The sequence below is a fragment of the Lepisosteus platostomus genome, chromosome 6, assembly GCF_059453375.1.
Source record: "Lepisosteus platostomus isolate fLepPlt1 chromosome 6, fLepPlt1.hap1, whole genome shotgun sequence".
NCBI lineage: Eukaryota > Metazoa > Chordata > Actinopteri > Semionotiformes > Lepisosteidae > Lepisosteus > Lepisosteus platostomus.
In genome coordinates, this window is record NC_142616.1 from 16,722,040 (window position 1) to 16,745,025 (window position 22,986).

General features: G+C 54.1%; 38 non-coding genes across 38 annotated transcripts; 30 read left to right on the forward strand and 8 right to left on the reverse strand.

Annotated features, from left to right (window-relative positions):
• Window positions 1–188: 188 nt before the first annotated feature.
• Window positions 189–261, forward strand: trnaa-ugc (transfer RNA alanine (anticodon UGC)). Its single transcript has one exon. It is a non-coding gene; the product is annotated as a tRNA-Ala (tRNA).
• A 407-nt stretch (window positions 262–668) lies between these two features.
• On the forward strand, window positions 669–741 carry trnam-cau (transfer RNA methionine (anticodon CAU)). The gene has a single exon. It is a non-coding gene; the product is annotated as a tRNA-Met (tRNA).
• Window positions 742–2,035: 1,294 nt separating this feature from the next.
• Window positions 2,036–2,107, reverse strand: trnap-ugg (transfer RNA proline (anticodon UGG)). The gene has a single exon. It is a non-coding gene; the product is annotated as a tRNA-Pro (tRNA).
• A 189-nt stretch (window positions 2,108–2,296) lies between these two features.
• Window positions 2,297–2,369, forward strand: trnaa-ugc (transfer RNA alanine (anticodon UGC)). The gene has a single exon. It is a non-coding gene; the product is annotated as a tRNA-Ala (tRNA).
• Window positions 2,370–2,776: 407 nt separating this feature from the next.
• Window positions 2,777–2,849, forward strand: trnam-cau (transfer RNA methionine (anticodon CAU)). Its single transcript has one exon. It is a non-coding gene; the product is annotated as a tRNA-Met (tRNA).
• A 486-nt stretch (window positions 2,850–3,335) lies between these two features.
• On the forward strand, window positions 3,336–3,408 carry trnaa-agc (transfer RNA alanine (anticodon AGC)). Its single transcript has one exon. It is a non-coding gene; the product is annotated as a tRNA-Ala (tRNA).
• Window positions 3,409–4,143: 735 nt separating this feature from the next.
• trnap-ugg (transfer RNA proline (anticodon UGG)) lies at window positions 4,144–4,215 on the reverse strand. The gene has a single exon. It is a non-coding gene; the product is annotated as a tRNA-Pro (tRNA).
• Window positions 4,216–4,404: 189 nt separating this feature from the next.
• On the forward strand, window positions 4,405–4,477 carry trnaa-ugc (transfer RNA alanine (anticodon UGC)). Its single transcript has one exon. It is a non-coding gene; the product is annotated as a tRNA-Ala (tRNA).
• Window positions 4,478–4,884: 407 nt separating this feature from the next.
• On the forward strand, window positions 4,885–4,957 carry trnam-cau (transfer RNA methionine (anticodon CAU)). Its single transcript has one exon. It is a non-coding gene; the product is annotated as a tRNA-Met (tRNA).
• A 1,533-nt stretch (window positions 4,958–6,490) lies between these two features.
• Window positions 6,491–6,563, forward strand: trnaa-ugc (transfer RNA alanine (anticodon UGC)). The gene has a single exon. It is a non-coding gene; the product is annotated as a tRNA-Ala (tRNA).
• Window positions 6,564–6,970: 407 nt separating this feature from the next.
• trnam-cau (transfer RNA methionine (anticodon CAU)) lies at window positions 6,971–7,043 on the forward strand. Its single transcript has one exon. It is a non-coding gene; the product is annotated as a tRNA-Met (tRNA).
• Window positions 7,044–7,529: 486 nt separating this feature from the next.
• On the forward strand, window positions 7,530–7,602 carry trnaa-agc (transfer RNA alanine (anticodon AGC)). The gene has a single exon. It is a non-coding gene; the product is annotated as a tRNA-Ala (tRNA).
• Window positions 7,603–8,585: 983 nt separating this feature from the next.
• On the forward strand, window positions 8,586–8,658 carry trnaa-ugc (transfer RNA alanine (anticodon UGC)). Its single transcript has one exon. It is a non-coding gene; the product is annotated as a tRNA-Ala (tRNA).
• A 407-nt stretch (window positions 8,659–9,065) lies between these two features.
• Window positions 9,066–9,138, forward strand: trnam-cau (transfer RNA methionine (anticodon CAU)). Its single transcript has one exon. It is a non-coding gene; the product is annotated as a tRNA-Met (tRNA).
• Window positions 9,139–9,624: 486 nt separating this feature from the next.
• trnaa-agc (transfer RNA alanine (anticodon AGC)) lies at window positions 9,625–9,697 on the forward strand. Its single transcript has one exon. It is a non-coding gene; the product is annotated as a tRNA-Ala (tRNA).
• A 735-nt stretch (window positions 9,698–10,432) lies between these two features.
• On the reverse strand, window positions 10,433–10,504 carry trnap-ugg (transfer RNA proline (anticodon UGG)). The gene has a single exon. It is a non-coding gene; the product is annotated as a tRNA-Pro (tRNA).
• A 189-nt stretch (window positions 10,505–10,693) lies between these two features.
• trnaa-ugc (transfer RNA alanine (anticodon UGC)) lies at window positions 10,694–10,766 on the forward strand. The gene has a single exon. It is a non-coding gene; the product is annotated as a tRNA-Ala (tRNA).
• Window positions 10,767–11,173: 407 nt separating this feature from the next.
• Window positions 11,174–11,246, forward strand: trnam-cau (transfer RNA methionine (anticodon CAU)). Its single transcript has one exon. It is a non-coding gene; the product is annotated as a tRNA-Met (tRNA).
• Window positions 11,247–11,732: 486 nt separating this feature from the next.
• trnaa-agc (transfer RNA alanine (anticodon AGC)) lies at window positions 11,733–11,805 on the forward strand. Its single transcript has one exon. It is a non-coding gene; the product is annotated as a tRNA-Ala (tRNA).
• A 731-nt stretch (window positions 11,806–12,536) lies between these two features.
• On the reverse strand, window positions 12,537–12,608 carry trnap-ugg (transfer RNA proline (anticodon UGG)). The gene has a single exon. It is a non-coding gene; the product is annotated as a tRNA-Pro (tRNA).
• A 189-nt stretch (window positions 12,609–12,797) lies between these two features.
• On the forward strand, window positions 12,798–12,870 carry trnaa-ugc (transfer RNA alanine (anticodon UGC)). The gene has a single exon. It is a non-coding gene; the product is annotated as a tRNA-Ala (tRNA).
• Window positions 12,871–13,277: 407 nt separating this feature from the next.
• Window positions 13,278–13,350, forward strand: trnam-cau (transfer RNA methionine (anticodon CAU)). The gene has a single exon. It is a non-coding gene; the product is annotated as a tRNA-Met (tRNA).
• Window positions 13,351–13,836: 486 nt separating this feature from the next.
• On the forward strand, window positions 13,837–13,909 carry trnaa-agc (transfer RNA alanine (anticodon AGC)). The gene has a single exon. It is a non-coding gene; the product is annotated as a tRNA-Ala (tRNA).
• Window positions 13,910–14,644: 735 nt separating this feature from the next.
• Window positions 14,645–14,716, reverse strand: trnap-ugg (transfer RNA proline (anticodon UGG)). The gene has a single exon. It is a non-coding gene; the product is annotated as a tRNA-Pro (tRNA).
• Window positions 14,717–14,905: 189 nt separating this feature from the next.
• Window positions 14,906–14,978, forward strand: trnaa-ugc (transfer RNA alanine (anticodon UGC)). The gene has a single exon. It is a non-coding gene; the product is annotated as a tRNA-Ala (tRNA).
• A 407-nt stretch (window positions 14,979–15,385) lies between these two features.
• On the forward strand, window positions 15,386–15,458 carry trnam-cau (transfer RNA methionine (anticodon CAU)). The gene has a single exon. It is a non-coding gene; the product is annotated as a tRNA-Met (tRNA).
• A 486-nt stretch (window positions 15,459–15,944) lies between these two features.
• On the forward strand, window positions 15,945–16,017 carry trnaa-agc (transfer RNA alanine (anticodon AGC)). The gene has a single exon. It is a non-coding gene; the product is annotated as a tRNA-Ala (tRNA).
• A 735-nt stretch (window positions 16,018–16,752) lies between these two features.
• Window positions 16,753–16,824, reverse strand: trnap-ugg (transfer RNA proline (anticodon UGG)). Its single transcript has one exon. It is a non-coding gene; the product is annotated as a tRNA-Pro (tRNA).
• A 189-nt stretch (window positions 16,825–17,013) lies between these two features.
• On the forward strand, window positions 17,014–17,086 carry trnaa-ugc (transfer RNA alanine (anticodon UGC)). The gene has a single exon. It is a non-coding gene; the product is annotated as a tRNA-Ala (tRNA).
• A 407-nt stretch (window positions 17,087–17,493) lies between these two features.
• On the forward strand, window positions 17,494–17,566 carry trnam-cau (transfer RNA methionine (anticodon CAU)). Its single transcript has one exon. It is a non-coding gene; the product is annotated as a tRNA-Met (tRNA).
• Window positions 17,567–18,052: 486 nt separating this feature from the next.
• trnaa-agc (transfer RNA alanine (anticodon AGC)) lies at window positions 18,053–18,125 on the forward strand. The gene has a single exon. It is a non-coding gene; the product is annotated as a tRNA-Ala (tRNA).
• Window positions 18,126–18,856: 731 nt separating this feature from the next.
• Window positions 18,857–18,928, reverse strand: trnap-ugg (transfer RNA proline (anticodon UGG)). Its single transcript has one exon. It is a non-coding gene; the product is annotated as a tRNA-Pro (tRNA).
• Window positions 18,929–19,117: 189 nt separating this feature from the next.
• trnaa-ugc (transfer RNA alanine (anticodon UGC)) lies at window positions 19,118–19,190 on the forward strand. The gene has a single exon. It is a non-coding gene; the product is annotated as a tRNA-Ala (tRNA).
• A 407-nt stretch (window positions 19,191–19,597) lies between these two features.
• Window positions 19,598–19,670, forward strand: trnam-cau (transfer RNA methionine (anticodon CAU)). The gene has a single exon. It is a non-coding gene; the product is annotated as a tRNA-Met (tRNA).
• Window positions 19,671–20,156: 486 nt separating this feature from the next.
• Window positions 20,157–20,229, forward strand: trnaa-agc (transfer RNA alanine (anticodon AGC)). Its single transcript has one exon. It is a non-coding gene; the product is annotated as a tRNA-Ala (tRNA).
• Window positions 20,230–20,964: 735 nt separating this feature from the next.
• On the reverse strand, window positions 20,965–21,036 carry trnap-ugg (transfer RNA proline (anticodon UGG)). Its single transcript has one exon. It is a non-coding gene; the product is annotated as a tRNA-Pro (tRNA).
• Window positions 21,037–21,225: 189 nt separating this feature from the next.
• trnaa-ugc (transfer RNA alanine (anticodon UGC)) lies at window positions 21,226–21,298 on the forward strand. The gene has a single exon. It is a non-coding gene; the product is annotated as a tRNA-Ala (tRNA).
• Window positions 21,299–21,705: 407 nt separating this feature from the next.
• On the forward strand, window positions 21,706–21,778 carry trnam-cau (transfer RNA methionine (anticodon CAU)). Its single transcript has one exon. It is a non-coding gene; the product is annotated as a tRNA-Met (tRNA).
• The last annotated feature ends 1,208 nt before the right edge of the window (window positions 21,779–22,986 follow it).

Sequence of the window (22,986 nt, forward strand, 5' to 3'; positions counted from 1 at the left end):
CAGCGACTCTTCCGCTTCTGTGTTGTCAGCGAGCTGGAGGACGGGGGGAGGCGTCATTCGCTCGTCCCGTCAGACCTTCATCAATAAGTCAAGAAAGCCGACTGCCTTGCAGGCGAAGGGCAGTGGATGGCGCCCGGTAAGAGGGGAACAAGCGGCACAAGGCGACGCCGAGGAGGAAGGGACAGCGAGGGGGATTAGCTCACATGGTAGAGCGCTCGCTTTGCATGCGAGAGGTAGCGGGATCGATGCCCGCATCCTCCAGGTGTACGCTGAGCGCTCGGTGTGCCGAAAGGTGTCCTTTAACCCCTGATCACGCCTTGCGAGGAGAGTGTGGAGCGTTTAGCAGCCACGCCCCCTTTTCATCTTCTCTCTGGCTTAAGTGCGTCTCCGCCACTCTCTCTTGACACTTCATGGCAGCATGTCAGAGGTCCGAGTGATGTCTTTAATGGCTGAGTGAGGGCACGATGCTGAAGCAGAGAGGCCATTTCAGCCAGAGAGACTTGTGCTAGGTGAGCTGTGAAAGACAGACTCGCGACAGAAACAAAGCCCCAAAGTCTCGGGTGAGATCAAAAGGCAAATGCAACACCCAGCAGCGGGTGTCGCAAGATTAGGGAACAGGCGTCTGAAATCCCTGTGAGGCAAACTTTCCGGCCCGAGTGCCGCAGCTGGCCTCGTTGGCGTAGTAGGTAGCGCGTCAGTCTCATAATCTGAAGGTCGTGAGTTCGATCCTCACACGGGGCAGGGCCACTCGCTTTCTTGCTCTTCTCAGACACTTGCAGCAACTATTCGCTCAGAACCACGTCTGCGTGCCTACCACGTGGAAAGCGTCACCAAAGCCGCACCCCTTTCCTACATAACACTCACATTCAGAGTTAAGTCCACAAATTTGCCCTAACTTTCGCTGGCGCTGCTGTCAGCCTGCCCCTGTTGCCGATGAAAGGCTCACACAGCGTCATGACAGTTGCAAAACAATGTTCCACACTCCGTAAGCAACAACTTCAGTGTTTCAAGTCACCCGATATGCCGAGAGTCAAAGGAGCGCAAAACCCCAAGCGTCAAAAGACAAGATGAGTTGATGGAAAGAGCATTGAATTGAGGAGCACAAAAGTTCAGCTCGTACAATAGGCAAGGAAGGTCTATTCGTGCGTCTTCATCGCACTTGAAAGGACTGCCTTGCAGACCAAGGGCAGCGGGCGGTAAGACATGATGCCGAGAGGCCTGAAGCGAGGGGGATTAGCTCAAATGGTAGAGCGCTCGCTTAGCATACGAGAGGTAGCGGGATCGATGCCCGCATCCTCCAGGTGCGAGTCTGGAGCTCTGGGAGCCAGGTGCTCTCCTTTAGCCTCTGCGACTTCTGATAGGTTCTCCTCCGCTCAACGTCCTTCAGCTGTCAAGCATTAAAGGGCCACGCCTCCTTCCCCACCTCAGTCTGCACCGAGTGCGTCTCCGGCATTTTCTCGTCCGATTTGGCAGCTTAGCAAATGAAAAGTATATCCGAGTGAAAACGGTGGTGAGAATACTCTCACGAATCCTTAGAAGACGTGCGTTTGATCAACGATTGCTTAACATTCACATTCGAGCCATCAAGCTCGTAGTTTTCCTTCAAATATTGAAAGCTGTCAGCGAGCACATCACGCTCTGCAGGACGGTGAAGTATTTGGAGTACTTCAACAGAAAGAAGAGCAGACAGCTCCACAAATATGCGAGGCGCAGAAAGCGCAAGGCGAGCCCCGCACACGTTTCGGTGGCTGAGAGAGGGCAGTTTTTGCTTCTGCATTTCTCAAGTAATGGCGCATGACGACAAGCGATCGCGGTGCTCATTTACCACATAGCGGTGAGGAGTTTTCAGGACGTGTTCTTTTGAACGAGCAACGAGGTTGCCGCCTTGGACAGATGACTGCACGCTGGCATTGTGCCACGTGATGAGGATTGACCAGGCTCCTTCAGTCATCAGTCACCTTCCATCGTTTGCCGTAAGCAGACGCTGCGAGGTGATGTGGATATCAGGTCCCAGGAGTGTGGAAGAGGAGGAAAAGGGCTCGTCCGGGATTTGAACCCGGGACCTCTCGCACCCAAAGCGAGAATCATACGCCTAGACCAACGAGCCACAGCGACTCTTCCGCTTCTGTGTTGTCAGCGAGCTGGAGGACGGGGGGAGGCGTCATTCGCTCGTCCCGTCAGACCTTCATCAATAAGTCAAGAAAGCCGACTGCCTTGCAGGCGAAGGGCAGTGGATGGCGCCCGGTAAGAGGGGAACAAGCGGCACAAGGCGACGCCGAGGAGGAAGGGACAGCGAGGGGGATTAGCTCACATGGTAGAGCGCTCGCTTTGCATGCGAGAGGTAGCGGGATCGATGCCCGCATCCTCCAGGTGTAGGCTGAGCGCTCGGTGTGCCGAAAGGTGTCCTTTAACCCCTGATCACGCCTTGCGAGGAGAGTGTGGAGCGTTTAGCAGCCACGCCCCCTTTTCATCTTCTCTCTGGCTTAAGTGCGTCTCCGCCACTCTCTCTTGACACTTCATGGCAGCATGTCAGAGGTCCGAGTGATGTCTTTAATGGCTGAGTGAGGGCACGATGCTGAAGCAGACAGGCCATTTCAGCCAGAGAGACTTGTGCTAGGTGAGCTGTGAAAGACAGACTCGCGACAGAAACAAAGCCCCAAAGTCTCGGGTGAGATCAAAAGGCAAATGCAACACCCAGCAGCGGGTGTCGCAAGATTAGGGAACAGGCGTCTGAAATCCCTATGAGGCAAACTTTCCGGCCCGAGTGCCGCAGCTGGCCTCGTTGGCGTAGTAGGTAGCGCGTCAGTCTCATAATCTGAAGGTCGTGAGTTCGATCCTCACACGGGGCAGGGCCACTCGCTTTCTTGCTCTTCTCAGACACTTGCAGCAACTATTCGCTCAGAAACACGTCTGCGTGCCTACCACGTGGAAAGCGTCACCAAAGCCGCACCCCTTTCCTACATAACACTCACATTCAGAGTTAAGTCCACAAATTTGCCCTAACTTTCGCTGGCGCTGCTGTCAGCCTGCCCCTGTTGCCGATGAAAGGCTCACACAGCGTCATGACAGTTGCAAAACAATGTTCCACACTCCGTAAGCAACAACTTCAGTGTTTCAAGTCACCCGATATGCCGAGAGTCAAAGGAGCGCAAAACCCCAAGCGTCAAAAGACAAGATGAGTTGATGGAAAGAGCATTGAATTGAGGAGCACAAAAGTTCAGCTCGTACAATAGGCAAGGAAGGTCTATTCGTGCGTCTTCATCGCACTTGAAAGGACTGCCTTGCAGACCAAGGGCAGCGGGCGGTAAGACATGATGCCGAGAGGCCTGAAGCGAGGGGGATTAGCTCAAATGGTAGAGCGCTCGCTTAGCATGCGAGAGGTAGCGGGATCGATGCCCGCATCCTCCAGGTGCGAGTCTGGAGCTCTGGGAGCCAGGTGCTCTCCTTTAGCCTCTGCGACTTCTGATAGGTTCTCCTCCACTCAACGTCCTTCAGCTGTCAAGCATTAAAGGGCCACGCCTCCTTCCCCACCTCAGTCTGCACCGAGTGCGTCTCCGGCATTTTCTCGTCCGATTTGGCAGCTTAGCAAATGAAAAGTATATCCGAGTGAAAACGGTGGTGAGAATACTCTCACGAATCCTTAGAAGACGTGCGTTTGATCAACGATTGCTTAACATTCACATTCGAGCCATCAAGCTCGTAGTTTTCCTTCAAATATTGAAAGCTGTCAGCGAGCACATCACGCTCTGCAGGACGGTGAAGTATTTGGAGTACTTCAACAGAAAGAAGAGCAGACAGCTCCACAAATATGCGAGGCGCAGAGAGCGCAAGGCGAGCCCCGCACACGTTTCGGTGGCTGAGAGAGGGCGGTTTTTGCTTCTGCATTTCTCAAGTAATGGCGCATGACGACAAGCGATCGCGGTGCTCATTTACCACATAGCGGTGAGGAGTTTTCAGGACGTGTTCTTTTGAACGAGCAACGAGGTTGCCGCCTTGGACAGCTGACTGCACGCTGGCATTGTGCCACGTGATGAGGATTGACCAGGCTCCTTCAGTCATCAGTCACCTTCCATCGTTTGCCGTAAGCAGACGCTGCGAAGTGATGTGGATATCAGGTCCCAGGAGTGTGGAAGAGGAGGAAAAGGGCTCGTCCGGGATTTGAACCCGGGACCTCTCGCACCCAAAGCGAGAATCATACGCCTAGACCAACGAGCCACAGCGACTCTTCCGCTTCTGTGTTGTCAGCGAGCTGGAGGACGGGGGGAGGCGTCATTCGCTCGTCCCGTCAGACCTTCATCAATAAGTCAAGAAAGCCGACTGCCTTGCAGGCGAAGGGCAGTGGACGGCGCCCGGTAAGAGGGGAACAAGCGGCACAAGGCGACGCCGAGGAGGAAGGGACAGCGAGGGGGATTAGCTCACATGGTAGAGCGCTCGCTTTGCATGCGAGAGGTAGCGGGATCGATGCCCGCATCCTCCAGGTGTACGCTGAGCGCTCGGTGTGCCGAAAGGTGTCCTTTAACCCCTGATCACGCCTTGCGAGGAGAGTGTGGAGCGTTTAGCAGCCACGCCCCCTTTTCATCTTCTCTCTGGCTTAAGTGCGTCTCCGCCACTCTCTCTTGACACTTCATGGCAGCATGTCAGAGGTCCGAGTGATGTCTTTAATGGCTGAGTGAGGGCACGATGCTGAAGCAGAGAGGCCATTTCAGCCAGAGAGACTTGTGCTAGGTGAGCTGTGAAAGACAGACTCGCGACAGAAACAAAGCCCCAAAGTCTCGGGTGAGATCAAAAGGCAAATGCAACACCCAGCAGCGGGTGTCGCAAGATTAGGGAACAGGCGTCTGAAATCCCTGTGAGGCAAACTTTCCGGCCCGAGTGCCGCAGCTGGCCTCGTTGGCGTAGTAGGTAGCGCGTCAGTCTCATAATCTGAAGGTCGTGAGTTCGATCCTCACACGGGGCAGGGCCACTCGCTTTCTTGCTCTTCTCAGACACTTGCAGCAACTCTTCGCTCAGAAACACGTCTGCGTGCCTACCACGTGGAAAGCGTCACCAAAGCCGCACCCCTTTCCTACATAACACTCACATTCAGAGTTAAGTCCACAAATTTGCCCTAACTTTCGCTGGCGCTGCTGTCAGCCTGCCCCTGTTGCCGATGAAAGGCTCACACAGCGTCATGACAGTTGCAAAACAATGTTCCACACTCCGTAAGCAACAACTTCAGTGTTTCAAGTCACCCGATATGCCGAGAGTCAAAGGAGCGCAAAACCCCAAGCGTCAAAAGACAAGATGAGTTGATGGAAAGAGCATTGAATTGAGGAGCACAAAAGTTCAGCTCGTACAATAGGCAAGGAAGGTCTATTCGTGCGTCTTCATCGCACTTGAAAGGACTGCCTTGCAGACCAAGGGCAGCGGGCGGTAAGACATGATGCCGAGAGGCCTGAAGCGAGGGGGATTAGCTCAAATGGTAGAGCGCTCGCTTAGCATGGTGGGATCGATGCCCGCATCCTCCAGGTGCGAGTCTGGAGCTCTGGGAGCCAGGTGCTCTCCTTTAGCCTCTGCGACTTCTGATAGGTTCTCCTCCACTCAACGTCCTTCAGCTGTCAAGCATTAAAGGGCCACGCCTCCTTCCCCACCTCAGTCTGCACCGAGTGCGCCTCCGGCATTTTCTCGTCCGATTTGGCAGCTTAGCAAATGAAAAGTATATCCGAGTGAAAACGGTGGTGAGAATACTCTCACGAATCCTTAGAAGACGTGCGTTTGATCAACGATTGCTTAACATTCACATTCGAGCCATCAAGCTCGTAGTTTTCCTTCAAATATTGAAAGCTGTCAGCGAGCACATCACGCTCTGCAGGACGGTGAAGTATTTGGAGTATTTCAACAGAAAGAAGAGCAGACAGCTCCACAAATATGCGAGGCGCAGAGAGCGCAAGGCGAGCCCCGCACACGTTTCGGTGGCTGAGAGAGGGCGGTTTTTGCTTCTGCATTTCTCAAGTAATGGCGCATGACGACAAGCGATCGCGGTGCTCATTTACCACATAGCGGTGAGGAGTTTTCAGGACGTGTTCTTTTGAACGAGCAACGAGGTTGCCGCCTTGGACAGCTGACTGCACGCTGGCATTGTGCCACGTGATGAGGATTGACCAGGCTCCTTCAGTCATCAGTCACCTTCCATCGTTTGCCGTAAGCAGACGCTGCGAGGTGATGTGGATATCAGGTCCCAGGAGTGTGGAAGAGGAGGAAAAGGGCTCGTCCGGGATCTCTCGCACCCAAAGCGAGAATCATACGCCTAGACCAACGAGCCACAGCGACTCTTCCGCTTCTGTGTTGTCAGCGAGCTGGAGGACGGGGGGAGGCGTCATTCGCTCGTCCCGTCAGACCTTCATCAATAAGTCAAGAAAGCCGACTGCCTTGCAGGCGAAGGGCAGTGGACGGCGCCCGGTAAGAGGGGAACAAGCGGCACAAGGCGACGCCGAGGAGGAAGGGACAGCGAGGGGGATTAGCTCACATGGTAGAGCGCTCGCTTTGCATGCGAGAGGTAGCGGGATCGATGCCCGCATCCTCCAGGTGTACGCTGAGCGCTCGGTGTGCCGAAAGGTGTCCTTTAACCCCTGATCACGCCTTGCGAGGAGAGTGTGGAGCGTTTAGCAGCCACGCCCCCTTTTCATCTTCTCTCTGGCTTAAGTGCGTCTCCGCCACTCTCTCTTGACACTTCATGGCAGCATGTCAGAGGTCCGAGTGATGTCTTTAATGGCTGAGTGAGGGCACGATGCTGAAGCAGAGAGGCCATTTCAGCCAGAGAGACTTGTGCTAGGTGAGCTGTGAAAGACAGACTCGCGACAGAAACAAAGCCCCAAAGTCTCGGGTGAGATCAAAAGGCAAATGCAACACCCAGCAGCGGGTGTCGCAAGATTAGGGAACAGGCGTCTGAAATCCCTGTGAGGCAAACTTTCCGGCCCGAGTGCCGCAGCTGGCCTCGTTGGCGTAGTAGGTAGCGCGTCAGTCTCATAATCTGAAGGTCGTGAGTTCGATCCTCACACGGGGCAGGGCCACTCGCTTTCTTGCTCTTCTCAGACACTTGCAGCAACTATTCGCTCAGAACCACGTCTGCGTGCCTACCACGTGGAAAGCGTCACCAAAGCCGCACCCCTTTCCTACATAACACTCACATTCAGAGTTAAGTCCACAAATTTGCCCTAACTTTCGCTGGCGCTGCTGTCAGCCTGCCCCTGTTGCCGATGAAAGGCTCACACAGCGTCATGACAGTTGCAAAACAATGTTCCACACTCCGTAAGCAACAACTTCAGTGTTTCAAGTCACCCGATATGCCGAGAGTCAAAGGAGCGCAAAACCCCAAGCGTCAAAAGACAAGATGAGTTGATGGAAAGAGCATTGAATTGAGGAGCACAAAAGTTCAGCTCGTACAATAGGCAAGGAAGGTCTATTCGTGCGTCTTCATCGCACTTGAAAGGACTGCCTTGCAGACCAAGGGCAGCGGGCGGTAAGACATGATGCCGAGAGGCCTGAAGCGAGGGGGATTAGCTCAAATGGTAGAGCGCTCGCTTAGCATGCGAGAGGTAGCGGGATCGATGCCCGCATCCTCCAGGTGCGAGTCTGGAGCTCTGGGAGCCAGGTGCTCTCCTTTAGCCTCTGCGACTTCTGATAGGTTCTCCTCCACTCAACGTCCTTCAGCTGTCAAGCATTAAAGGGCCACGCCTCCTTCCCCACCTCAGTCTGCACCGAGTGCGCCTCCGGCATTTTCTCGTCCGATTTGGCAGCTTAGCAAATGAAAAGTATATCCGAGTGAAAACGGTGGTGAGAATACTCTCACGAATCCTTAGAAGACGTGCGTTTGATCAACGATTGCTTAACATTCACATTCGAGCCATCAAGCTCGTAGTTTTCCTTCAAATATTGAAAGCTGTCAGCGAGCACATCACGCTCTGCAGGACGGTGAAGTATTTGGAGTATTTCAACAGAAAGAAGAGCAGACAGCTCCACAAATATGCGAGGCGCAGAGAGCGCAAGGCGAGCCCCGCACACGTTTCGGTGGCTGAGAGAGGGCGGTTTTTGCTTCTGCATTTCTCAAGTAATGGCGCATGACGACAAGCGATCGCGGTGCTCATTTACCACATAGCGGTGAGGAGTTTTCAGGACGTGTTCTTTTGAACGAGCAACGAGGTTGCCGCCTTGGACAGCTGACTGCACGCTGGCATTGTGCCACGTGATGAGGATTGACCAGGCTCCTTCAGTCATCAGTCACCTTCCATCGTTTGCCGTAAGCAGACGCTGCGAGGTGATGTGGATATCAGGTCCCAGGAGTGTGGAAGAGGAGGAAAAGGGCTCGTCCGGGATCTCTCGCACCCAAAGCGAGAATCATACGCCTAGACCAACGAGCCACAGCGACTCTTCCGCTTCTGTGTTGTCAGCGAGCTGGAGGACGGGGGGAGGCGTCATTCGCTCGTCCCGTCAGACCTTCATCAATAAGTCAAGAAAGCCGACTGCCTTGCAGGCGAAGGGCAGTGGACGGCGCCCGGTAAGAGGGGAACAAGCGGCACAAGGCGACGCCGAGGAGGAAGGGACAGCGAGGGGGATTAGCTCACATGGTAGAGCGCTCGCTTTGCATGCGAGAGGTAGCGGGATCGATGCCCGCATCCTCCAGGTGTACGCTGAGCGCTCGGTGTGCCGAAAGGTGTCCTTTAACCCCTGATCACGCCTTGCGAGGAGAGTGTGGAGCGTTTAGCAGCCACGCCCCCTTTTCATCTTCTCTCTGGCTTAAGTGCGTCTCCGCCACTCTCTCTTGACACTTCATGGCAGCATGTCAGAGGTCCGAGTGATGTCTTTAATGGCTGAGTGAGGGCACGATGCTGAAGCAGAGAGGCCATTTCAGCCAGAGAGACTTGTGCTAGGTGAGCTGTGAAAGACAGACTCGCGACAGAAACAAAGCCCCAAAGTCTCGGGTGAGATCAAAAGGCAAATGCAACACCCAGCAGCGGGTGTCGCAAGATTAGGGAACAGGCGTCTGAAATCCCTGTGAGGCAAACTTTCCGGCCCGAGTGCCGCAGCTGGCCTCGTTGGCGTAGTAGGTAGCGCGTCAGTCTCATAATCTGAAGGTCGTGAGTTCGATCCTCACACGGGGCAGGGCCACTCGCTTTCTTGCTCTTCTCAGACACTTGCAGCAACTATTCGCTCAGAACCACGTCTGCGTGCCTACCACGTGGAAAGCGTCACCAAAGCCGCACCCCTTTCCTACATAACACTCACATTCAGAGTTAAGTCCACAAATTTGCCCTAACTTTCGCTGGCGCTGCTGTCAGCCTGCCCCTGTTGCCGATGAAAGGCTCACACAGCGTCATGACAGTTGCAAAACAATGTTCCACACTCCGTAAGCAACAACTTCAGTGTTTCAAGTCACCCGATATGCCGAGAGTCAAAGGAGCGCAAAACCCCAAGCGTCAAAAGACAAGATGAGTTGATGGAAAGAGCATTGAATTGAGGAGCACAAAAGTTCAGCTCGTACAATAGGCAAGGAAGGTCTATTCGTGCGTCTTCATCGCACTTGAAAGGACTGCCTTGCAGACCAAGGGCAGCGGGCGGTAAGACATGATGCCGAGAGGCCTGAAGCGAGGGGGATTAGCTCAAATGGTAGAGCGCTCGCTTAGCATGCGAGAGGTAGCGGGATCGATGCCCGCATCCTCCAGGTGCGAGTCTGGAGCTCTGGGAGCCAGGTGCTCTCCTTTAGCCTCTGCGACTTCTGATAGGTTCTCCTCCACTCAACGTCCTTCAGCTGTCAAGCATTAAAGGGCCACGCCTCCTTCCCCACCTCAGTCTGCACCGAGTGCGCCTCCGGCATTTTCTCGTCCGATTTGGCAGCTTAGCAAATGAAAAGTATATCCGAGTGAAAACGGTGGTGAGAATACTCTCACGAATCCTTAGAAGACGTGCGTTTGATCAACGATTGCTTAACATTCACATTCGAGCCATCAAGCTCGTAGTTTTCCTTCAAATATTGAAAGCTGTCAGCGAGCACATCACGCTCTGCAGGACGGTGAAGTATTTGGAGTACTTCAACAGAAAGAAGAGCAGACAGCTCCACAAATATGCGAGGCGCAGAGAGCGCAAGGCGAGCCCCGCACACGTTTCGGTGGCTGAGAGAGGGCGGTTTTTGCTTCTGCATTTCTCAAGTAATGGCGCATGACGACAAGCGATCGCGGTGCTCATTTACCACATAGCGGTGAGGAGTTTTCAGGACGTGTTCTTTTGAACGAGCAACGAGGTTGCCGCCTTGGACAGCTGACTGCACGCTGGCATTGTGCCACGTGATGAGGATTGACCAGGCTCCTTCAGTCATCAGTCACCTTCCATCGTTTGCCGTAAGCAGACGCTGCGAGGTGATGTGGATATCAGGTCCCAGGAGTGTGGAAGAGGAGGAAAAGGGCTCGTCCGGGATTTGAACCCGGGAACTCTCGCACCCAAAGCGAGAATCATACGCCTAGACCAACGAGCCACAGCGACTCTTCCGCTTTTGTGTTGTCAGCGAGCTGGAGGACGGGGGGAGGCGTCATTCGCTCGTCCCGTCAGACCTTCATCAATAAGTCAAGAAAGCCGACTGCCTTGCAGGCGAAGGGCAGTGGACGGCGCCCGGTAAGAGGGGAACAAGCGGCACAAGGCGACGCCGAGGAGGAAGGGACAGTGAGGGGGATTAGCTCACATGGTAGAGCGCTCGCTTTGCATGCGAGAGGTAGCGGGATCGATGCCCGCATCCTCCAGGTGTACGCTGAGCGCTCGGTGTGCCGAAAGGTGTCCTTTAACCCCTGATCACACCTTGCGAGGAGAGTGTGGAGCGTTTAGCAGCCACGCCCCCTTTTCATCTTCTCTCTGGCTTAAGTGCGTCTCCGCCACTCTCTCTTGACACTTCATGGCAGCATGTCAGAGGTCCGAGTGATGTCTTTAATGGCTGAGTGAGGGCACGATGCTGAAGCAGAGAGGCCATTTCAGCCAGAGAGACTTGTGCTAGGTGAGCTGTGAAAGACAGACTCGCGACAGAAACAAAGCCCCAAAGTCTCGGGTGAGATCAAAAGGCAAATGCAATACCCAGCAGCGGGTGTCGCAAGATTAGGGAACAGGCGTCTGAAATCCCTGTGAGGCAAACTTTCCGGCCCGAGTGCCGCAGCTGGCCTCGTTGGCGTAGTAGGTAGCGCGTCAGTCTCATAATCTGAAGGTCGTGAGTTCGATCCTCACACGGGGCAGGGCCACTCGCTTTCTTGCTCTTCTCAGACACTTGCAGCAACTATTCGCTCAGAACCACGTCTGCGTGCCTACCACGTGGAAAGCGTCATCAAAGCCGCACCCCTTTCCTACATAACACTCACATTCAGAGTTAAGTCCACAAATTTGCCCTAACTTTCGCTGGCGCTGCTGTCAGCCTGCCCCTGTTGCCGATGAAAGGCTCATACAGCGTCATGACAGTTGCAAAACAATGTTCCACACTCCGTAAGCAACAACTTCAGTGTTTCAAGTCACCCAATATGCCGAGAGTCAAAGGAGCGCAAAACCCCAAGCGTCAAAAGACAAGATGAGTTGATGGAAAGAGCATTGAATTGAGGAGCACAAAAGTTCAGCTCGTACAATAGGCAAGGAAGGTCTATTCGTGCGTCTTCATCGCACTTGAAAGGACTGCCTTGCAGACCAAGGGCAGCGGGCGGTAAGACATGATGCCGAGAGGCCTGAAGCGAGGGGGATTAGCTCAAATGGTAGAGCGCTCGCTTAGCATGCGAGAGGTAGCGGGATCGATGCCCGCATCCTCCAGGTGCGAGTCTGGAGCTCTGGGAGCCAGGTGCTCTCCTTTAGCCTCTGCGACTTCTGATAGGTTCTCCTCCACTCAACGTCCTTCAGCTGTCAAGCATTAAAGGGCCACGCCTCCTTCCCCACCTCAGTCTGCACCGAGTGCGTCTCCGGCATTTTCTCGTCCGATTTGGCAGCTTAGCAAATGAAAAGTATATCCGAGTGAAAACGGTGGTGAGAATACTCTCACGAATCCTTAGAAGACGTGCGTTTGATCAACGATTGCTTAACATTCACATTCGAGCCATCAAGCTCGTAGTTTTCCTTCAAATATTGAAAGCTGTCAGCGAGCACATCACGCTCTGCAGGACGGTGAAGTATTTGGAGTACTTCAACAGAAAGAAGAGCAGACAGCTCCACAAATATGCGAGGCGCAGAGAGCGCAAGGCGAGCCCCGCACACGTTTCGGTGGCTGAGAGAGGGCGGTTTTTGCTTCTGCATTTCTCAAGTAATGGCGCATGACGACAAGCGATCGCGGTGCTCATTTACCACATAGCGGTGAGGAGTTTTCAGGACGTGTTCTTTTGAACGAGCAACGAGGTTGCCGCCTTGGACAGCTGACTGCACGCTGGCATTGTGCCACGTGATGAGGATTGACCAGGCTCCTTCAGTCATCACCTTCCATCGTTTGCCGTAAGCAGACGCTGCGAGGTGATGTGGATATCAGGTCCCAGGAGTGTGGAAGAGGAGGAAAAGGGCTCGTCCGGGATTTGAACCCGGGACCTCTCGCACCCAAAGCGAGAATCATACGCCTAGACCAACGAGCCACAGCGACTCTTCCGCTTTTGTGTTGTCAGCGAGCTGGAGGACGGGGGGAGGCGTCATTCGCTCGTCCCGTCAGACCTTCATCAATAAGTCAAGAAAGCCGACTGCCTTGCAGGCGAAGGGCAGTGGACGGCGCCCGGTAAGAGGGGAACAAGCGGCACAAGGCGACGCCGAGGAGGAAGGGACAGCGAGGGGGATTAGCTCACATGGTAGAGCGCTCGCTTTGCATGCGAGAGGTAGCGGGATCGATGCCCGCATCCTCCAGGTGTACGCTGAGCGCTCGGTGTGCCGAAAAGTGTCCTTTAACCCCTGATCACACCTTGCGAGGAGAGTGTGGAGCGTTTAGCAGCCACGCCCCCTTTTCATCTTCTCTCTGGCTTAAGTGCGTCTCCGCCACTCTCTCTTGACACTTCATGGCAGCATGTCAGAGGTCCGAGTGATGTCTTTAATGGCTGAGTGAGGGCACGATGCTGAAGCAGAGAGGCCATTTCAGCCAGAGAGACTTGTGCTAGGTGAGCTGTGAAAGACAGACTCGCGACAGAAACAAAGCCCCAAAGTCTCGGGTGAGATCAAAAGGCAAATGCAATACCCAGCAGCGGGTGTCGCAAGATTAGGGAACAGGCGTCTGAAATCCCTGTGAGGCAAACTTTCCGGCCCGAGTGCCGCAGCTGGCCTCGTTGGCGTAGTAGGTAGCGCGTCAGTCTCATAATCTGAAGGTCGTGAGTTCGATCCTCACACGGGGCAGGGCCACTCGCTTTCTTGCTCTTCTCAGACACTTGCAGCAACTATTCGCTCAGAACCACGTCTGCGTGCCTACCACGTGGAAAGCGTCACCAAAGCCGCACCCCTTTCCTACATAACACTCACATTCAGAGTTAAGTCCACAAATTTGCCCTAACTTTCGCTGGCGCTGCTGTCAGCCTGCCCCTGATGCCGATGAAAGGCTCACACAGCGTCATGACAGTTGCAAAACAATGTTCCACACTCCGTAAGCAACAACTTCAGTGTTTCAAGTCACCCGATATGCCGAGAGTCAAAGGAGCGCAAAACCCCAAGCGTCAAAAGACAAGATGAGTTGATGGAAAGAGCATTGAATTGAGGAGCACAAAAGTTCAGCTCGTACAATAGGCAAGGAAGGTCTATTCGTGCGTCTTCATCGCACTTGAAAGGACTGCCTTGCAGACCAAGGGCAGCGGGCGGTAAGACATGATGCCGAGAGGCCTGAAGCGAGGGGGATTAGCTCAAATGGTAGAGCGCTCGCTTAGCATGCGAGAGGTAGCGGGATCGATGCCCGCATCCTCCAGGTGCGAGTCTGGAGCTCTGGGAGCCAGGTGCTCTCCTTTAGCCTCTGCGACTTCTGATAGGTTCTCCTCCGCTCAACGTCCTTCAGCTGTCAAGCATTGAAGGGCCACGCCTCCTTCCCCACCTCAGTCTGCACCGAGTGCGTCTCCGGCATTTTCTCGTCCGATTTGGCAGCTTAGCAAATGAAAAGTATATCCGAGTGAAAACGGTGGTGAGAATACTCTCACGAATCCTTAGAAGACGTGCGTTTGATCAACGATTGCTTAACATTCACATTCGAGCCATCAAGCTCGTAGTTTTCCTTCAAATATTGAAAGCTGTCAGCGAGCACATCACGCTCTGCAGGACGGTGAAGTATTTGGAGTACTTCAACAGAAAGAAGAGCAGACAGCTCCACAAATATGCGAGGCGCAGAGAGCGCAAGGCGAGCCCCGCACACGTTTCGGTGGCTGAGAGAGGGCGGTTTTTGCTTCTGCATTTCTCAAGTAATGGCGCATGACGACAAGCGATCGCGGTGCTCATTTACCACATAGCGGTGAGGAGTTTTCAGGACGTGTTCTTTTGAACGAGCAACGAGGTTGCCGCCTTGGACAGCTGACTGCACGCTGGCATTGTGCCACGTGATGAGGATTGACCAGGCTCCTTCAGTCATCAGTCACCTTCCATCGTTTGCCGTAAGCAGACGCTGCGAGGTGATGTGGATATCAGGTCCCAGGAGTGTGGAAGAGGAGGAAAAGGGCTCGTCCGGGATTTGAACCCGGGAACTCTCGCACCCAAAGCGAGAATCATACGCCTAGACCAACGAGCCACAGCGACTCTTCCGCTTTTGTGTTGTCAGCGAGCTGGAGGACGGGGGGAGGCGTCATTCGCTCGTCCCGTCAGACCTTCATCAATAAGTCAAGAAAGCCGACTGCCTTGCAGGCGAAGGGCAGTGGACGGCGCCCGGTAAGAGGGGAACAAGCGGCACAAGGCGACGCCGAGGAGGAAGGGACAGTGAGGGGGATTAGCTCACATGGTAGAGCGCTCGCTTTGCATGCGAGAGGTAGCGGGATCGATGCCCGCATCCTCCAGGTGTACGCTGAGCGCTCGGTGTGCCGAAAGGTGTCCTTTAACCCCTGATCACACCTTGCGAGGAGAGTGTGGAGCGTTTAGCAGCCACGCCCCCTTTTCATCTTCTCTCTGGCTTAAGTGCGTCTCCGCCACTCTCTCTTGACACTTCATGGCAGCATGTCAGAGGTCCGAGTGATGTCTTTAATGGCTGAGTGAGGGCACGATGCTGAAGCAGAGAGGCCATTTCAGCCAGAGAGACTTGTGCTAGGTGAGCTGTGAAAGACAGACTCGCGACAGAAACAAAGCCCCAAAGTCTCGGGTGAGATCAAAAGGCAAATGCAATACCCAGCAGCGGGTGTCGCAAGATTAGGGAACAGGCGTCTGAAATCCCTGTGAGGCAAACTTTCCGGCCCGAGTGCCGCAGCTGGCCTCGTTGGCGTAGTAGGTAGCGCGTCAGTCTCATAATCTGAAGGTCGTGAGTTCGATCCTCACACGGGGCAGGGCCACTCGCTTTCTTGCTCTTCTCAGACACTTGCAGCAACTATTCGCTCAGAACCACGTCTGCGTGCCTACCACGTGGAAAGCGTCATCAAAGCCGCACCCCTTTCCTACATAACACTCACATTCAGAGTTAAGTCCACAAATTTGCCCTAACTTTCGCTGGCGCTGCTGTCAGCCTGCCCCTGTTGCCGATGAAAGGCTCATACAGCGTCATGACAGTTGCAAAACAATGTTCCACACTCCGTAAGCAACAACTTCAGTGTTTCAAGTCACCCAATATGCCGAGAGTCAAAGGAGCGCAAAACCCCAAGCGTCAAAAGACAAGATGAGTTGATGGAAAGAGCATTGAATTGAGGAGCACAAAAGTTCAGCTCGTACAATAGGCAAGGAAGGTCTATTCGTGCGTCTTCATCGCACTTGAAAGGACTGCCTTGCAGACCAAGGGCAGCGGGCGGTAAGACATGATGCCGAGAGGCCTGAAGCGAGGGGGATTAGCTCAAATGGTAGAGCGCTCGCTTAGCATGCGAGAGGTAGCGGGATCGATGCCCGCATCCTCCAGGTGCGAGTCTGGAGCTCTGGGAGCCAGGTGCTCTCCTTTAGCCTCTGCGACTTCTGATAGGTTCTCCTCCACTCAACGTCCTTCAGCTGTCAAGCATTAAAGGGCCACGCCTCCTTCCCCACCTCAGTCTGCACCGAGTGCGTCTCCGGCATTTTCTCGTCCGATTTGGCAGCTTAGCAAATGAAAAGTATATCCGAGTGAAAACGGTGGTGAGAATACTCTCACGAATCCTTAGAAGACGTGCGTTTGATCAACGATTGCTTAACATTCACATTCGAGCCATCAAGCTCGTAGTTTTCCTTCAAATATTGAAAGCTGTCAGCGAGCACATCACGCTCTGCAGGACGGTGAAGTATTTGGAGTACTTCAACAGAAAGAAGAGCAGACAGCTCCACAAATATGCGAGGCGCAGAGAGCGCAAGGCGAGCCCCGCACACGTTTCGGTGGCTGAGAGAGGGCGGTTTTTGCTTCTGCATTTCTCAAGTAATGGCGCATGACGACAAGCGATCGCGGTGCTCATTTACCACATAGCGGTGAGGAGTTTTCAGGACGTGTTCTTTTGAACGAGCAACGAGGTTGCCGCCTTGGACAGCTGACTGCACGCTGGCATTGTGCCACGTGATGAGGATTGACCAGGCTCCTTCAGTCATCAGTCACCTTCCATCGTTTGCCGTAAGCAGACGCTGCGAGGTGATGTGGATATCAGGTCCCAGGAGTGTGGAAGAGGAGGAAAAGGGCTCGTCCGGGATTTGAACCCGGGAACTCTCGCACCCAAAGCGAGAATCATACGCCTAGACCAACGAGCCACAGCGACTCTTCCGCTTTTGTGTTGTCAGCGAGCTGGAGGACGGGGGGAGGCGTCATTCGCTCGTCCCGTCAGACCTTCATCAATAAGTCAAGAAAGCCGACTGCCTTGCAGGCGAAGGGCAGTGGACGGCGCCCGGTAAGAGGGGAACAAGCGGCACAAGGCGACGCCGAGGAGGAAGGGACAGTGAGGGGGATTAGCTCACATGGTAGAGCGCTCGCTTTGCATGCGAGAGGTAGCGGGATCGATGCCCGCATCCTCCAGGTGTACGCTGAGCGCTCGGTGTGCCGAAAGGTGTCCTTTAACCCCTGATCACACCTTGCGAGGAGAGTGTGGAGCGTTTAGCAGCCACGCCCCCTTTTCATCTTCTCTCTGGCTTAAGTGCGTCTCCGCCACTCTCTCTTGACACTTCATGGCAGCATGTCAGAGGTCCGAGTGATGTCTTTAATGGCTGAGTGAGGGCACGATGCTGAAGCAGAGAGGCCATTTCAGCCAGAGAGACTTGTGCTAGGTGAGCTGTGAAAGACAGACTCGCGACAGAAACAAAGCCCCAAAGTCTCGGGTGAGATCAAAAGGCAAATGCAATACCCAGCAGCGGGTGTCGCAAGATTAGGGAACAGGCGTCTGAAATCCCTGTGAGGCAAACTTTCCGGCCCGAGTGCCGCAGCTGGCCTCGTTGGCGTAGTAGGTAGCGCGTCAGTCTCATAATCTGAAGGTCGTGAGTTCGATCCTCACACGGGGCAGGGCCACTCGCTTTCTTGCTCTTCTCAGACACTTGCAGCAACTATTCGCTCAGAACCACGTCTGCGTGCCTACCACGTGGAAAGCGTCATCAAAGCCGCACCCCTTTCCTACATAACACTCACATTCAGAGTTAAGTCCACAAATTTGCCCTAACTTTCGCTGGCGCTGCTGTCAGCCTGCCCCTGTTGCCGATGAAAGGCTCATACAGCGTCATGACAGTTGCAAAACAATGTTCCACACTCCGTAAGCAACAACTTCAGTGTTTCAAGTCACCCAATATGCCGAGAGTCAAAGGAGCGCAAAACCCCAAGCGTCAAAAGACAAGATGAGTTGATGGAAAGAGCATTGAATTGAGGAGCACAAAAGTTCAGCTCGTACAATAGGCAAGGAAGGTCTATTCGTGCGTCTTCATCGCACTTGAAAGGACTGCCTTGCAGACCAAGGGCAGCGGGCGGTAAGACATGATGCCGAGAGGCCTGAAGCGAGGGGGATTAGCTCAAATGGTAGAGCGCTCGCTTAGCATGCGAGAGGTAGCGGGATCGATGCCCGCATCCTCCAGGTGCGAGTCTGGAGCTCTGGGAGCCAGGTGCTCTCCTTTAGCCTCTGCGACTTCTGATAGGTTCTCCTCCACTCAACGTCCTTCAGCTGTCAAGCATTAAAGGGCCACGCCTCCTTCCCCACCTCAGTCTGCACCGAGTGCGTCTCCGGCATTTTCTCGTCCGATTTGGCAGCTTAGCAAATGAAAAGTATATCCGAGTGAAAACGGTGGTGAGAATACTCTCACGAATCCTTAGAAGACGTGCGTTTGATCAACGATTGCTTAACATTCACATTCGAGCCATCAAGCTCGTAGTTTTCCTTCAAATATTGAAAGCTGTCAGCGAGCACATCACGCTCTGCAGGACGGTGAAGTATTTGGAGTACTTCAACAGAAAGAAGAGCAGACAGCTCCACAAATATGCGAGGCGCAGAGAGCGCAAGGCGAGCCCCGCACACGTTTCGGTGGCTGAGAGAGGGCGGTTTTTGCTTCTGCATTTCTCAAGTAATGGCGCATGACGACAAGCGATCGCGGTGCTCATTTACCACATAGCGGTGAGGAGTTTTCAGGACGTGTTCTTTTGAACGAGCAACGAGGTTGCCGCCTTGGACAGCTGACTGCACGCTGGCATTGTGCCACGTGATGAGGATTGACCAGGCTCCTTCAGTCATCACCTTCCATCGTTTGCCGTAAGCAGACGCTGCGAGGTGATGTGGATATCAGGTCCCAGGAGTGTGGAAGAGGAGGAAAAGGGCTCGTCCGGGATTTGAACCCGGGACCTCTCGCACCCAAAGCGAGAATCATACGCCTAGACCAACGAGCCACAGCGACTCTTCCGCTTTTGTGTTGTCAGCGAGCTGGAGGACGGGGGGAGGCGTCATTCGCTCGTCCCGTCAGACCTTCATCAATAAGTCAAGAAAGCCGACTGCCTTGCAGGCGAAGGGCAGTGGACGGCGCCCGGTAAGAGGGGAACAAGCGGCACAAGGCGACGCCGAGGAGGAAGGGACAGCGAGGGGGATTAGCTCACATGGTAGAGCGCTCGCTTTGCATGCGAGAGGTAGCGGGATCGATGCCCGCATCCTCCAGGTGTACGCTGAGCGCTCGGTGTGCCGAAAAGTGTCCTTTAACCCCTGATCACACCTTGCGAGGAGAGTGTGGAGCGTTTAGCAGCCACGCCCCCTTTTCATCTTCTCTCTGGCTTAAGTGCGTCTCCGCCACTCTCTCTTGACACTTCATGGCAGCATGTCAGAGGTCCGAGTGATGTCTTTAATGGCTGAGTGAGGGCACGATGCTGAAGCAGAGAGGCCATTTCAGCCAGAGAGACTTGTGCTAGGTGAGCTGTGAAAGACAGACTCGCGACAGAAACAAAGCCCCAAAGTCTCGGGTGAGATCAAAAGGCAAATGCAATACCCAGCAGCGGGTGTCGCAAGATTAGGGAACAGGCGTCTGAAATCCCTGTGAGGCAAACTTTCCGGCCCGAGTGCCGCAGCTGGCCTCGTTGGCGTAGTAGGTAGCGCGTCAGTCTCATAATCTGAAGGTCGTGAGTTCGATCCTCACACGGGGCAGGGCCACTCGCTTTCTTGCTCTTCTCAGACACTTGCAGCAACTATTCGCTCAGAACCACGTCTGCGTGCCTACCACGTGGAAAGCGTCACCAAAGCCGCACCCCTTTCCTACATAACACTCACATTCAGAGTTAAGTCCACAAATTTGCCCTAACTTTCGCTGGCGCTGCTGTCAGCCTGCCCCTGATGCCGATGAAAGGCTCACACAGCGTCATGACAGTTGCAAAACAATGTTCCACACTCCGTAAGCAACAACTTCAGTGTTTCAAGTCACCCGATATGCCGAGAGTCAAAGGAGCGCAAAACCCCAAGCGTCAAAAGACAAGATGAGTTGATGGAAAGAGCATTGAATTGAGGAGCACAAAAGTTCAGCTCGTACAATAGGCAAGGAAGGTCTATTCGTGCGTCTTCATCGCACTTGAAAGGACTGCCTTGCAGACCAAGGGCAGCGGGCGGTAAGACATGATGCCGAGAGGCCTGAAGCGAGGGGGATTAGCTCAAATGGTAGAGCGCTCGCTTAGCATGCGAGAGGTAGCGGGATCGATGCCCGCATCCTCCAGGTGCGAGTCTGGAGCTCTGGGAGCCAGGTGCTCTCCTTTAGCCTCTGCGACTTCTGATAGGTTCTCCTCCACTCAACGTCCTTCAGCTGTCAAGCATTAAAGGGCCACGCCTCCTTCCCCACCTCAGTCTGCACCGAGTGCGTCTCCGGCATTTTCTCGTCCGATTTGGCAGCTTAGCAAATGAAAAGTATATCCGAGTGAAAACGGTGGTGAGAATACTCTCACGAATCCTTAGAAGACGTGCGTTTGATCAACGATTGCTTAACATTCACATTCGAGCCATCAAGCTCGTAGTTTTCCTTCAAATATTGAAAGCTGTCAGCGAGCACATCACGCTCTGCAGGACGGTGAAGTATTTGGAGTACTTTAACAGAAAGAAGAGCAGACAGCTCCACAAATATGCGAGGCGCAGAAAGCGCAAGGCGAGCCCCGCACACGTTTCGGTGGCTGAGAGAGGGCGGTTTTTGCTTCTGCATTTCTCAAGTAATGGCGCATGACGACAAGCGATCGCGGTGCTCATTTACCACATAGCGGTGAGGAGTTTTCAGGACGTGTTCTTTTGAACGAGCAACGAGGTTGCCGCCTTGGACAGATGACTGCACGCTGGCATTGTGCCACGTGATGAGGATTGACCAGGCTCCTTCAGTCATCAGTCACCTTCCATCGTTTGCCGTAAGCAGACGCTGCGAGGTGATGTGGATATCAGGTCCCAGGAGTGTGGAAGAGGAGGAAAAGGGCTCGTCCGGGATTTGAACCCGGGACCTCTCGCACCCAAAGCGAGAATCATACGCCTAGACCAACGAGCCACAGCGACTCTTCCGCTTCTGTGTTGTCAGCGAGCTGGAGGACGGGGGGAGGCGTCATTCGCTCGTCCCGTCAGACCTTCATCAATAAGTCAAGAAAGCCGACTGCCTTGCAGGCGAAGGGCAGTGGATGGCGCCCGGTAAGAGGGGAACAAGCGGCACAAGGCGACGCCGAGGAGGAAGGGACAGCGAGGGGGATTAGCTCACATGGTAGAGCGCTCGCTTTGCATGCGAGAGGTAGCGGGATCGATGCCCGCATCCTCCAGGTGTACGCTGAGCGCTCGGTGTGCCGAAAGGTGTCCTTTAACCCCTGATCACGCCTTGCGAGGAGAGTGTGGAGCGTTTAGCAGCCACGCCCCCTTTTCATCTTCTCTCTGGCTTAAGTGCGTCTCCGCCACTCTCTCTTGACACTTCATGGCAGCATGTCAGAGGTCCGAGTGATGTCTTTAATGGCTGAGTGAGGGCACGATGCTGAAGCAGAGAGGCCATTTCAGCCAGAGAGACTTGTGCTAGGTGAGCTGTGAAAGACAGACTCGCGACAGAAACAAAGCCCCAAAGTCTCGGGTGAGATCAAAAGGCAAATGCAACACCCAGCAGCGGGTGTCGCAAGATTAGGGAACAGGCGTCTGAAATCCCTGTGAGGCAAACTTTCCGGCCCGAGTGCCGCAGCTGGCCTCGTTGGCGTAGTAGGTAGCGCGTCAGTCTCATAATCTGAAGGTCGTGAGTTCGATCCTCACACGGGGCAGGGCCACTCGCTTTCTTGCTCTTCTCAGACACTTGCAGCAACTATTCGCTCAGAACCACGTCTGCGTGCCTACCACGTGGAAAGCGTCACCAAAGCCGCACCCCTTTCCTACATAACACTCACATTCAGAGTTAAGTCCACAAATTTGCCCTAACTTTCGCTGGCGCTGCTGTCAGCCTGCCCCTGTTGCCGATGAAAGGCTCACACAGCGTCATGACAGTTGCAAAACAATGTTCCACACTCCGTAAGCAACAACTTCAGTGTTTCAAGTCACCCGATATGCCGAGAGTCAAAGGAGCGCAAAACCCCAAGCGTCAAAAGACAAGATGAGTTGATGGAAAGAGCATTGAATTGAGGAGCACAAAAGTTCAGCTCGTACAATAGGCAAGGAAGGTCTATTCGTGCGTCTTCATCGCACTTGAAAGGACTGCCTTGCAGACCAAGGGCAGCGGGCGGTAAGACATGATGCCGAGAGGCCTGAAGCGAGGGGGATTAGCTCAAATGGTAGAGCGCTCGCTTAGCATACGAGAGGTAGCGGGATCGATGCCCGCATCCTCCAGGTGCGAGTCTGGAGCTCTGGGAGCCAGGTGCTCTCCTTTAGCCTCTGCGACTTCTGATAGGTTCTCCTCCGCTCAACGTCCTTCAGCTGTCAAGCATTAAAGGGCCACGCCTCCTTCCCCACCTCAGTCTGCACCGAGTGCGTCTCCGGCATTTTCTCGTCCGATTTGGCAGCTTAGCAAATGAAAAGTATATCCGAGTGAAAACGGTGGTGAGAATACTCTCACGAATCCTTAGAAGACGTGCGTTTGATCAACGATTGCTTAACATTCACATTCGAGCCATCAAGCTCGTAGTTTTCCTTCAAATATTGAAAGCTGTCAGCGAGCACATCACGCTCTGCAGGACGGTGAAGTATTTGGAGTACTTCAACAGAAAGAAGAGCAGACAGCTCCACAAATATGCGAGGCGCAGAAAGCGCAAGGCGAGCCCCGCACACGTTTCGGTGGCTGAGAGAGGGCAGTTTTTGCTTCTGCATTTCTCAAGTAATGGCGCATGACGACAAGCGATCGCGGTGCTCATTTACCACATAGCGGTGAGGAGTTTTCAGGACGTGTTCTTTTGAACGAGCAACGAGGTTGCCGCCTTGGACAGATGACTGCACGCTGGCATTGTGCCACGTGATGAGGATTGACCAGGCTCCTTCAGTC